This window comes from Sceloporus occidentalis, unplaced genomic scaffold (assembly GCF_023333645.1).
Source record: "Sceloporus occidentalis isolate IW3139 unplaced genomic scaffold, rSceOcc1.0.p SCAF_2, whole genome shotgun sequence".
In the NCBI taxonomy this organism is placed as follows: domain Eukaryota; kingdom Metazoa; phylum Chordata; class Lepidosauria; order Squamata; family Phrynosomatidae; genus Sceloporus; species Sceloporus occidentalis.
In genome coordinates this window covers 219,558,513-219,572,867 of record NW_028316982.1, presented here as the reverse complement: position 1 = coordinate 219,572,867, position 14,355 = coordinate 219,558,513, and positions in this window count along the sequence as shown.

Here is a 14,355-nt window from a genome sequence, read left to right as displayed (position 1 = left end):
GAATACCACATTTTGAATGTGTAAACACTGGGCAAAAACTATATTTGTCACAACTGTGTTAACACTTTCTGTATTATTCTTTCCCCATTGTTTTTTAAAGCTGGGAAACTAATAATGATGGATATTGTTTCTATTTATAATCTGTTATTGTTGTTGTGTGCCTTTAAGTCATTTCCAACCTATGGCGAATCTAAGGTGAACCTATCATGAGGTTTTCATGGCAAGTTTCTTCAGACTGGGGTTTGCCATTGCTTTTGTATATACTGCATATACTCATTTATAAGTCTAGAAATTTTAGTCAAAAAACTGACCCCAAAAACTTGAGTCGATTTATCTATGGGTTAATATAAGTACTGTACTCTAACTCTTATCAAAAAAAGGAACCATCCCCTGGTGAAAGACAAAAATATAATCTGTCCGGGAAGCTCTGATCCTCTCTCTGCTCTCTCATCCATCCAGCCTTTAGTGTGACCACAAACATTATATGCTGAAATTTTGTAGGTTCTTTGGCCTCATTTTCCTTTGCCTCATTGTTTAGATCTTTTGTTGCATACCCCTAAGTTTTACCCTCGACTTATCCACAGGTCATATCAAAATCCATAATTTTGGCCCCCAAACCTGCCCTCGACTTATACATGAGGTCGACTTATAGTTGAGTATATACGGTACTTTGGGAAGCCTTCCTTGGCAGAGGACAGGATCAGTTCAGGGGTGTAGCTATTGGGGGGGGGGGAATGAAGGTGTTGCTACTCCAGATAAGATTTCCATCTTCCCAATTAAATTTCATTCAGTTTCAAAACTTCTAGGATTTCAGTAACTTGAAATTTCAGTGGAACAAGTAAAAATAATTTTCAGGCATCCAACGAAAATGGGCAGACTAAATTAACAAGAGTTAATTTAAATCCTGAGATTATAAATAAACATCCCTACATATGGAAGGCTCCACTACCATCACCACCACCATCACAATGACTTTGCTATCTATTCCCTTAGGTAACTGGATAGCAGTTGAACAGCCATGTGCTGCTACAGCTGACTTTTCCTCAGTGACCCATGATATCAGCCTGCTCCTGCCTGCAGCCCTTACTTCTGCTTTGTTACACAGCCTGATGAAACTGCCTATTGAATTTCTTACTTTCCAACTTCAAAGGAACCTGCTGTACTCTCCAATTTTTAAATAGATTCCATTATAGTAGAGATCACTGATTCATTTTCACCAGATAGCCAGTCATTATAAAGAGCAATTATGTATAATGAGAACCTCTTGGTTTTCAGACATACTTCTAACACTCAGAGTTGTGCTGATCTAGACGAGCAAAGGGACTAATATATTGATAGTAAAGTATTGTGCTCTTGGAGATAACTTTGCTTTCTGTTTATTAAATCATAACGAATTTCATCAGCATATCACAAAGATGAGTGTGTGTGCATGCATGCTATGTAGTGTTAATATACTAGCTCAGAATATTTTTCTATCGATGAATCTCTCTAGCATTTGAATTACTAGAAGAGGCACAAATCCTGGCACATTATCTGTGAGTTTTCAGTGAAATTTTGCCATTGTGTTGTCCTGATTGAATCCTTAATCTTGTCTGCTTTTTTAAACAAGCAAACAAACAAAATCAAGATCTAGATCATAAAATTTCCATTACTTTAGATCTCCCCTTAAATTTAGTATTTTTGATTTTCTTGCTTCTGCTAAGCATTTTAGAAACAGATTTTTGGAACTGCTGGTAATTGTTGCATATTATGTACATTTTCATTTGCTACAGATTTCCATTCCTTCTGTTGTATCTGTCTGGATGTGTGTGTGTGTGTTTGCTTTGCTATGTCCTCCATGTCTGAAAAATGTAAGCCATTGGCATATTTTAAAACATGTGCACAGTTGCAACTACAAGCTTTTAGCTAATGGAAAGCATTGATGCACATGAGTAACAGTAAGTGTCCTCATTTAACCCCATCCAGTTAGCCTCCGCTTGCCTATTTCACCATTTAAAAACTTTTGTCCTTCTTGTAGTGTTTGCATAAGTCCCTCTTTTTCTTATTTGTTCTGATTTTCAAATCTAGGGCTCTCTAAACCCGTTGAATGAGGTAAGCAGAGACATGGGAGAGGTGGGGTTGGGTGGGGTCCAGCAAAGTCTTGTCTTCCTGACATCTTAGGGATCATTTTTGTTTGTATCTCAGGTGTAGAAATGTGGAAAGTTGGGAATGTAGCCTTCTGAAGACTGAGTAATGGGATTATACTTCATCCATACAACATCAGGATTAAAGCATAATCGACAGCAATTCCATATTGCAGTGTCAGCTTGCCAATGTCTTCCTCCTGTTGAAATTCACCATACTGAATATGATTGTATGCATGGTTTATAACAATAAACCAGTGAGACTGATCCAGATCAGGGCCTCTATAGTAGATAAGCAGTTACTTTCTTCCAGCCTTTAAGCATGCCATTGTGGACTGGGAAGGAGTAGAAGTTGCAAGCTTTTTTATTTTTGTTGTTGTTAATTACCATCAAGTCAGCTTTGACTTATGGTGACCCTGTGTATGAGACCTCCAAGGCACCATGTCATTAACAGCTCTATTCAGATATTGCAGACATAAGGCTATGGCTTTCTTGATTGAGTTTGTCCACTTGTAATGTAGTTGCCTTCTTTTCTTGCTGCCTTCCACATTATCAACCATTATTATCTTTTCTAGGGAGATTTTTATTTGCTCTTTAAAATATTAATACAGTTGCAAATTTTGCCAATGGGGTACCTCACATACTACAAAGATTTATGTCTAATTCACAAATGCATGTTCCTCACTCCATGACTTGTAAGTCTGAGTGGAAAAAAAATAAACTCTTCCCTCTTCCCATAGCAATGCACACAATCACCTTACATCACATGAAATATGTCCTCCAGTAGAATCAGTCCCCATAGGTGTGAAACAGACTGGAATAAAAAGCTGGCTTCCAGGCATCTTGATGGTGTGGTGTACAGACAACACACACACACACACACACACACACACACACACACACACACAGGCATCCGAAAGCCAACTTTAAGCTTAGCTGCTGCCCAAATGTGGGCCAGCTTTGGGGCACTCTGGTGACATAGTATTTCTACACTACATACCACTGGAGTGCCTTGAAGCTGGCTTCCAGCTGCAGCAGGGAGGAAAAGCCAGCTCTTTGCTGGCACAAAAAGGAGCAGCTGTTTGCCGCTACTTTTTTGACCAGCAAAAAGGCAGTTTGGGGATATGGCGTGTGGTTGCCAGGCCTCAATACACCTTCAGAATGGGCAGTCTGTTCCACCGCACAGTTCATCATGTATCATTAGCAATCTGGTTTAGAGAAATCAAATATGGTGTGTAAGCAGCCTTTGCTGACTGTCAATTGTTCAGACCATGTTTAATTTAATAATTAATAATTATTTGAATTATTTTTTTCAAAAAAATAAATAGCAGTCACATGGGATGGAGAATCCAAGTTACATCTCTGATGGTTAGATTGAGGCTTTGTTCCCACTGTGGGTCAAATCCAAATCCCCACCCAGTGCCCTGCTGCTATTTGCATTTGGAGGCAAATTCCAGTTGGGGGTACCAATGATGTAGTTGGGAGCTATGGGGAAATTATATGGATTAATCATGTGCCAGGGCACAGAACTAAAATCTTCTCTCATACCATGTTTCCAATTCAAACTGGGAGGGTGTTGATCAAGACTGCCTGAATATGTTGATTATTTATTTATAATTTATTTATTGTTTTTGTGTTTTTTTTCAGGCTATGTGGCCATGTTCTAGAAGAGTTTATTCCTGACGTTTCGCCAGCATCTGTGGCTGGCATTTTCAGAGAATGCTTGCCTGGAAAAGAGTTGGGGATATATACTGTGTCACCCTGGGAAAGGAGGACTGATTTGAATATATATTGTTCTGTTGCTAATGGCAGGCCTCAGGGTGGGAGGATATGCAAAGAGGATTAGTGTCTACTTAATTAGTGACCATTATCTGCTGGTAAAGCCCCTGACCCTGGAGGGTTTCTCATTTGCATTTGGCAAGTCCTAGTCTTGCTGTTTTTCAGGACTTGTAGCCAAATTTTGTTCACTTTAAGGGTTTCTTCTTTCCTGTTGAAATTGTCTTGGTGTTTGTGGATTTCAGTGGCTTCCCTGTACATTCTAACCTGATAGTTGTTGGCATGGTCCAGAATTTCAGTGTTTTCAAACAGCATTTTATGCCCAGGATGGTTTATAACGTCTTCTACTTTTGCTGATTGTTCTGGCTAACTCAGGCGGGTGGATTCAACTTGGGCAATGATGTCTGATCACTTGCAGGGCTGTGGGGGAGAAACTCAGGACAAGCTTCTGCTGCAATCCTTGGCATCCTAATGTGGACTAAAGCTGTGTCCATGCTAGTTGAATATGCCATTTCAAGCATTGGTAAGGTTGGGCTATATGACCACTGACTCAAGTAAGTATCTTTAAACTATATGGAACGTTTCCAAATAAATATGTATCCCTTAGGATGTCACAAATGAACTACGTATGTGATGAAAGCTTCTGGGGGAAAACAGAATCCTTATAATACTCTAAAAGGTGCTGCAATTTATTTTCCAGCCTATCTAATGTTTGTTTTACATAGGCTGTAGTGCTTTGTAAAGGTTAAGGCTTGGGAAGTTTACCTTTTTGAATGATAACTCCTGGAGTCCCCCAGCCAGTGTGAGCCCTAATTACTTCTGAGTTTTGTACACAGATGAATATCTGCCACATCAGGGGAAATGGACAAACACTTATTCTCATTCACAAAGTGCCTGGGCTTGCTTCTTGTAACTCCTACTTGTTTGCCCTTTCAGCTGAGTCCATGACCCTTACAGGTCAGGGAATAAGGAGTAAGGGATTTGTTCTTTATGAGAGGAGAGTCTTCAGATTCACTTTCTGCATGTACATCATTCTGCCCTTCTTCATATTGCTGGTGGCAGTATGTGATGATTCTCTTGGTTGGCAGATGACAAATGTGTGGATGGTGGCTTGCCAGTGTTTGTGAGTAGCCACTGAAAAGCCGACATTTCTCATCATTATTCTTGTTTGTGCAGTTTCTGAGACATATTTGGATATTGAAGCCCTTGATATATCTACAAGCTGGAGTCCAGATACATATGAAGGGCAGTAAGAGACTTAGGGGAAAAGCAAAACAAAAATGTATGCTGTGAAATTCTTTATACCTGTAAAATTTGATAGAACAAGCCTATTTTCCTGCTTTTTTTCCTGGTGTACTTAATATCTATCTTTTATTTCCTATAATCACAAGTTTGTTGTTTTTGTTTTTTTCTTTTAAAAATTCACTAGCCCAAATCCAAGAACAATGAACACATCAGAAAACTGGAATCCCCCAACTCCCATATGCCAGACCCCTTTTTTCCCTATAGGGAATAAGGACTGATCATTGGTTAAATGAGAGAACGAAAGGACAGGATACTGGGGCCTGATAAGACACTTGTTTCCCTCTCTTCTTTGTTTTTCCAAGCAATGGGCAGTGTTGATTATCTTTTAGATATGTGCAGCAAACATGGCAAGCTCTAATCTGCCATCATACAACAATTCTTATTGCAAATTATCCATCTCTTCAACAGCAGATCAGTAACCCCACAGGCAGAAACTGGTTTTTGTTCCTATGTCATTCCTAAAATTAGGGCAGGTCTGGAATTGTGAGTCCTTAGGCTTTCTTTTCTCTCCCTTTTTCTAACAACAATCATTGAAGCCCCATAAGCCTCCTCATATAGTGTCCTATTTGTAAGATGATGTGGGACAGTCAGCTCCTTCAAAGAAAGTAGAGACCCTTTTCCTCATATTTGTAAAATGAAGATGCTGGTAACCTAGTCATATGGACAGTGCATTTTTATCTTTTTAACAACTTTTCCTATACTGTGAAGTCGAAGCCACATAGCCCAAAAAACCCACAAAAAACTATTTTCCTATACCGTTCTTTCAGAAACCACACAATCTTTAAAATGGGGTTTATCAAATGCCCTTTTATTCCACGCGTGACTGTTATTTTTAGTAAACAAATGCATACCATTGAGTTTGAGCTTTTAAAGAAACTCATTGAATTATTGTTGCTTACATGGACAGTTTCAACCCTAATCACTTTGTGTATAGGCCAATGAAGGGAAGCTTTCCTTGGTGAGCAGGTTCAGCCTTGTACTGGCAACCCATTGTGCCCTTCTCCCCAGTAGCTGCTATTTTTCTTTCTTAGTTATATTTTGAAGAGGCAGTATACATTGTTCTCCCTCCCCTACACTTTATCCACTCAACTACATTATGACATAGGTCAGGTTGAGAGGGGGGGGGGACTTGCCCAAGACTGTCCAGTGTGTTGCATAACTCAGTGAATACTTGAACCTGGATCTCCCAAGTGACACTCTAAATTTTTAACCACTACTCCACAATGGATATTTATAGGATTTTGTGGGGGCTATAAAACCACTGTGGGGATGCTGCAGAACAAATAAAAACTGTCTTCTACCCTTTCTCTTGGTAAGAGCCTTTTCTGGACCCAAATTCCATCTACAAATGAAAAGAACCAGTCCATTCAGATATGCCTAATTCAGATCTAGTCTATATTTCATAGCCATAGTTTAGTCACCAATCCCTTTAAACAGTGCTCTTAAAATGCTAGTTATTTATTTGTGTGCTTGATCTATATTTTGCTATTTCACATGCCCATGCCTTTTAACTCTTTACAATAAAAATGCTTGAAAATATTTGCTGTACTTCACCTGCTCTGAAAATACAATCACAGTAGAAACCAAGTAATCCTCCTTGTATTTGAATGAACAAAGTACTTTATATGAGCTTTGCTTCCTGTAACTTCAAGCCCTGCTGGAATTAGATGTTTTGATTGACAAGCTGCTGTACCACTAATATTTTAAAGTTAAAGTGTCTAATGAAATTAATCGTAGCCTGAAGGAGACAGTTCAGAACTTGCTAAGCATCACATTTGTCTGAGCAGATTTTGGTACTTGCTTGGACTAATTTGCAACTGGCAAATATATCACTGTCAGCCAGTTCTGTAAAGTTTGCATTTGCAATCTTTTGAACTATCAGTACAAGCCAAGCATCACAGTGAAAGTCTAAAGGAATAATGGAAACATTGATGCAAAGCATCTAACACCTCAGTGGTGATTTGCTTAATAAGGATGTATTGCTATGTCTTTCTTTTATCTCATTATACTTATTCAGAGTCCACCCTATGAAGTTAGAGAGAAATGTAGAGTATTACATCAGACCAAAACAAGAATTCTCTAAGGTGAGGAAAATGGGCTAAAACTCAGGAGTTTATCAGACAAGGGAAATTGGAAGTATAATCCAATGGCAATCTCAACGCAATCATGGGGTTTAATATTATTGCGTGATAATCTACTACACGCAAATGCGGGCAATGGGAAGTCAGTCCAAATGCAATCATGTGGTTTCACGTTATTGCGTGATAGACTGCCACATGCAAATTCAGGCAATGGCATGCTATTTTCGGGCATTAGGGAGCCAGTTCAAATGCAATGCGTATTCATGTAATTGCGCTAAACTAGCGACTTTAAGTGAATGCATTCTGGCCTTTCTTTTCAATCGAATTTAAGAGAAATTCCTCCCGTTTGATACACTCCTCAGTTTCTTGCCCATTTATATTTGCATTTATGTTTTTCCCCACTTGCATCTTGAGAGTTTGTTTTTGTTTTTAGCAAAAAGAAATGCTTTTTCTCATATTTTCAACAAAGTAAATCTGTCACCCTCTCATTATAAAATGGATCCTGAAGCAATGTGCAAGCTGCTCCAGTTTTAGTTTCCAGCCCCAGAACTATCATAGAAAGAAGGTGATGTTTCAGTATCCTCCCTGTAACTGACATCATTCAAAAGTGCTTAAAAAAAGAAAGAGCACTTAAATATTTGAAATGAATTTATATGCAATGTGATGCATTGTTAATATTATATTATCCTAGGGCTTCCAGCTGTCATACAGCTCAGCTACACTTTTAGCAAAACCATTCATTCATTTTTCTTTTAAAAAGCTAATTTTTATATGCTAACTCTCAAGGCAAAGACCTCCCAAGGTGGCTCATAGAACTGAAGCATCGGATATGAACTTTCGACAAATACTGTTTTTGTAAAAGCAGCAAGAGCTTAAACAATATAAAATCCCACTCACAGCTCATTTGTTTAAATCAGATTGAAGCAGGCAAGATTCAAACTTAGTGAACATAATCATATTTCTTTTTTTGGAAGAGAGTTATATACATATAGAGACACCACTGATCTGGGCTTGTCTGGAATCTACTACTCTACAAGCACTTGGAAACTGGCCTGCAAGTAGAGTTAAGGCAGAACTTTAATGCCAAGTAAATTTTATGCCATTAAAATAATGTGGTACCAAACTCTCTAGTGGAGGGATGAGCAACATTTAGCTTTCCACATATCATTGGACTCCAACTTCCAATAGCCCCAGCTACATGAGAACTGTAGATCTATATTAGAGTGCTAAAATCAACATCAATACTGAATATAAATAGGCAGCCAACACAACTAGGCAGCCAACACAACTAGCATGTAATGCTAGGAACATTCTTCTAATAGTATGATAGCATTGGCTCTACATTTTGGTTTTTAGGATTTGTTCCTGGTATCTATTGATTGAGAGTCATACATTGTAATTTAGCAAATGTAAAGTCATTTGGATATTACCTTACATTATATGGAGATATTATAAAATTTGAAGGCCTACTCTTTATCAACATTTAGCTAGCTGCTTTCATTGCTCCTCTGGAACCCAAAGTAGTGGACTGTAATTCTGAAAGCTTTCCTATTTTTTTAAAGCAGCATATAGGAAATTAGAAGGTACTTTACCAGTCCTGTACCTGATATAGAGGTTGAGGACACAGACATTACCCTAGCCAGCAACAAGACACAGAGTAATGGATGCAAGCTACAGGAAAAGAGATTCCACCTAACCATTAGGAAGATAGTGTAAGACACTCCCTCAGAGTGGTGGAGTCTCCTTCTTTGGAGGTCTTTAAATAGAGGCTGGATGGCCATCTGTTGGGTGTGCTTTAATTGTGTCTTCCTGCATAGCAGGAGGTTGGACTGGATGGCCTTTGTGGTCTCTTCCAACTCTATGATTCTATGATTCATTAGTGGCCATATGTGACAGATCCTTTCTCCAGGGTCTCTTTCACACTACACTGTTATAGCAAGGATGGCTGCATCCTTTGGAATTCTGCAGTGTGACATTTCATGAGGCACTAGAGCTCTCTGGCTAAGACATGTAAATGCCCTTCCCTAAATTGAAAATCCTACAATTCCATTGGACAGAACCATGACAAGTAGTAGTAGAGTACTCTCAGATGTATTTTTGAGAAGCATGCAAGTGACTGCTACCTACTTACTGCATCCTTGAATTATCTGTGACTTAAGATTAAAAGAAATAAAGTTTTGATGGCAGAGTTAGAAGCTGGGAAGTGATGGAAATTTTGAGAATTATCTTTGTAATGTTTCTGTTGTAACGTTAAGTAAATACAAAAGCTTTTTCTTGCCCACATGTCATTTATGTGAGGGTAAGGGTGAAAGATTGCTAATCAGAAAACCAAATTGTGCCCCAGGGTTTCTGAGGTGAGGGCTTGAGCCAGAATTTAACATAGAAGAAGGTCAGGCATCTTAGATGCTGAACCTGGTCCATTGTGTTGATACAAGGGTTACATCTATATTGACATTGGAGCCATACTAACCCTGAAAGCCTGAAATACCTCTTATCCTAGGACTGAAACCTATTGATTTCAGTAGGCTTTATTTTTAAATGGATACAGTTAAGATTGTCTTGTCAGTTGTGCAAGTTTGCCTTGTTTAAATTCATGTCAGATAAATCACTCATGATTGCCAACATATCTCACTGATTTCAGTAGACTGAATCTTACAGCAGCATCCTTTCCTTTCTGCAACTTGTAGACTCAAAAGTTACTTTTTCATGTGTTAGTCTGACTCAGGTGTAGTATGGTGTGTCTAATGCAACCAGGGCTGTGTGACTGCAGCACCTTTTAAAAAGTTAGATCCTGCATGGAGAAGAGAAAGGGATTTGAAAGGGCAGAGACCTTCTTTTCCTAACCAATTGGTTAGGTCTCAACTTTTTCCTAATCTCTGTTCTTTAGTTAGACCCAGCAAGTTGTTTGCACACATAATTCCTATTCAGCTAAGGGACTTCTAGAGCAGAGGTGGGCACCTTTTCCATTTATAGGGGTTGTATCCTTTGGACCTAGATAAGCCGCAAACCCCCCCCCCCCCAAAAAAAAAAAGCCTTTTAAAAATAAATACTGTGAAAGGCCCCTCACAATTTCCCAGTGACTGACTTTCAGGGGTAGAAATATGTGTTACACCAGAAGCAACCTTTTCTTGAGGAAATGAGTAAACAGTTAAATACTTTAAAACTGATTCATACTCCTGACATGGTGGTAGTGGAGCATGATCAGTATAGCCTATAAAATCCAGTGAAAACAACTCTAAACGGATGTCACCAGAATTCATAATTACCTGGTTTAGTACACAGATTTGGTCATTTTCTACTACTCAGTTAACTGAATTAGTTCTCCAAAGCTCTTCTCAGGTTTAGAATGTTAAATGAACTAATTCAGCACAAGGATGTCGAACTTTCAAGAGACTAGTTTCCCAAGACAAGTTTACTGTAGCTGATTGCTGTGAAAATATGTGAATAGAGAAACCAGCAGCTTTATATAAATAAGTGCAGAAATTCTTTATTGTTGACGTACCCACAATCCATTCTCAAAATTGTCAGGCATTGTTAATAACTATGTGGCCAGACCACCTGAATAGTTTGTCTTCCAACTCCAGGTAATTTTGGCTGATACTGGTTTTCTAGACTCATTTTAAACTAGCTTTAGAGCAAAATGTAGAGCTGAGATTGCTATGATCATCTTAGTGGATTATATTTGTTTAAGCATCGACAGGTGGAGAGTGTCCTTGTTGGTGTTTGGACAGTGTCATTCAATACAAATGGTCATGTTATCTTTATGGAACAGCTGAGTAGTTTGGGAATTAGGGGGCTGGGCTTCAGTTGAAGTCTTATCTTTCAGGTAAGTTCCAGATAGTGGTGTTTGGAGACAGCTATTTAAAAAAAAAAAAGCTGTTCTATGGCATAACACAAGATGCCATTCTATGTCCAATGCTGTTTAGCTACATAAAACCTCTGATACAGATCAGCCAGGGACATGGGTTTGGGTGCTATCAGTATGCCAATGGCAATCAAATGCATGTATTTCTGCCTTTAAAAAACAACATCAGCTAAGGACAGTATCTCTGCTTTGAATGAATGCCTGGAGGAAACAATGGGTTGGATAAAAAAAGAAAAGAAACTGAAACTGAATCTACTCAAGATATAGGTAGGTGCTTACCATTAAGAGTCCGAATTGGCCTAACTGAACTGGCATGGGAGGTGTGTCAATCAGTTCTGGATGAGATTACACTTCCCCTGAAAGACTGTAGATTTTGTCACACCAGGATCGTCTCTTGCTAAAATCACTATTTTCCATTGCTATGCAAACAGATCTACCCTCTTCTTTACTGAACCTTCATAATCCAATACTTATCACATGGAGCATTGGCACTGTCTGCCTAGTAACAGTTTGCTAGTTTGGCATACACAGAGAGAGATACGCTTCCTGAAGAAATGTAAAATAAAAAGGCCTTTTTTCTAGAGGGGAGGGAAGATTACTTGATTCAGGATAAATTAACTGTTGGCAAATGAAAGTTACTAATTTGCCAGTGATTAATCTAGTCTGCTCAAGTCAGAAACTCCTTCATCCCTGATCACTGACAAGCAACACCTAAAACCTGCTCACCGACTTCCCAAATCAGGATCAAATGAGAACTGATTTATTAAACTGCAAATGTTAACATTACTGAAGCGAGAAATGTCATTCACTAACGTTTTCCGTGAATGAAAAGAAATGTCTGCCAAATGATTTCCCACCAATATAAAGAGGTGACATCATGTGATAAGTCCCAGCAAAAGACACTATTAAACAGATGCTGTTGCAATTTACTGACTAGTCGTGTAATAAAAGGAGATTATTACATGCCCTTTTTCATCCTTCCATCCAGACCTCAGCGTGGGATAAAAAATTTTAAACCCAGATTTTATCACATGCCTCTGTGACCAGGTTGGAGGCATTTTCTACCCAGTCATGGCATCCTGTACCTGATCTGGACATCTCCAGCACTTTTTAAAATAATGAGACTTTCCTGTTTTTTGAAAAGTACAGGAGAACTCTGGTTCAGGTATGGCACACCATGATCGAGTATGGAATGTTTCTGACCTGGGCATGGAGGTGATAAAATCCATGCTTAAAAGTTTTCGTCCCAGGCCAGGGTTGGGACACAAGTACAGGAAAGGGCAGTGTGATAATTTCCAGGGTCTTGTGTTCCCAGCTTGGGGGTGCTTCTTGACCTGGTGTTCCAAATGACTTCCCACATAGATATAGTTAGGAGAGCTTACTATCAGCTTTGGCTGATATGCTAGCAGTGCCCCTTCCTAGAGCTAGAGCATCTGGAGGAGGAGGAGGAGGAGGAGGAGGAGATTTCTTACCTGCTTCTCCCCATGGATCAAGGTGGGGAACAAGAAGGTGGTAAAGATGGTAGTGTATGCATGATACACTTAAGATTGGGGTTATTCAAAGCACTGTACATTAGGCTACCTCTATACCAAGTACAGGAAATTCAATTAGTGCAAACTATGGTAGCCAGATTGATTACTGGTTCACTAGGAATGATCATATTACAACTATATTAAAATCACTCCACTGGTGGTCTATTAATTTCTGGGCAAAGTACAAAGTGTTGGCTATTAGCTTCGAAGTCCTGTTTGGTTTGGTTCCAGGTTACCTATGGGATTGCTTTCTTCCATATAACCCGCCCCATACACTCAGGTCCTCTGGCAGACATTTACTTCAGTCAGCCAAGCAAGTATTAACTAAGGTTCAAAACACACTGCAGAAATAATTCAGTATGAGACTGCATTAACTGCCCTGGCTCAGTGATTATTTATTTTAAAATGTGTTTTAAAATATGTTGCTGTATTTTAATCTGTTGTTCCCTGAGAGACACATAAGCAATAAATCAATCATCATCATCATCATCACCACCACCACCATCACCATCTGTTGGGTCTGTCCTGATGTACTAGGTCTTGAGCTCGAAAAGAGTCAGTTTCACTTTGACTTGACTACTTGGCTGACTTTCTCTAATTTAAGTCCCTTGACTTCATCCTACCTGCTAGATTAGTTTCCTTTCAGGTTTCTTTTCCACTGATTTGTGCCTCTTGTCATTTCTTCTCAATGTGTCTTTGGGTTGTTACTTATGTCATAGTGTTCTTATTGTATGTAGCCCTAATAATGCTTTTCAAACTGTTTAGCTGTGAATGGCTCATCAGCCACACACACACAACAAAAGGAAATTGCAGACTTCCAAACATGCATTTGCTTCATGCTGTCATGTTTCTCTACTATGAAGAGAATGTAAATACTTTCAACATGGAGAGTGCCTTTTGTGACACTTGTGCTATGCCAACTTCATAACAGTTGGTTCAAAATGCATGAAGATGATGATGGCATAACAAGGGTAATAATGCTAACAGTTGTAGCTTGTAATCATAAGGTGGAGGCTGCAAACTGGCTGAGAGAAGCATCTATATGAGAAGGCATCTACTTTGATGTGTGAATGCTCTTTTAAAGCAATTGTCCTGTTTTGTAACACTGCCCTTTTCAGATCTCAGGACCAATGTTTTTTCTTCCTTTGAAGTCCTTTCTGGTTCAGGGCAAAAGCAATATAACAGCTCCTTAACATTAGATTGTAGGAATTCTGTGTAGGTTTCTATAGCATGATGTAGCACATAACTGACACAGCTTCTTGGAGTACATCTGCATATATATCAGTTATTTTTTTCACAATATTTCCTTTTCCCTTCTGTTGCCAAACCCAAACCCTACTTTGAAAACATTGTACAATTTAGTCTAGGGAGAGCCTATAAAGAAAAGATGACGGAAAAATCTCTGGTGTACATACATAAATTACTACCTGTGGCTGTCTTACATGGTATGCAATAATTCTTTGCCCTAGATATAGATTCAATAGATACAACAAAAGGTTACTTTTTGGCTGCATCTTATGTTTTGAATCACATAAGAAGTGGTACACTACATGCAGTTTATCAGAAATAATACTTAAGTGTGGAATGCACAGGAATCAGCCAGTCCCCTGATACGTACTAATATATTTTGTTATCTTCTCTGTGATAATCATGACGTAAAAGGTTTATTAAAT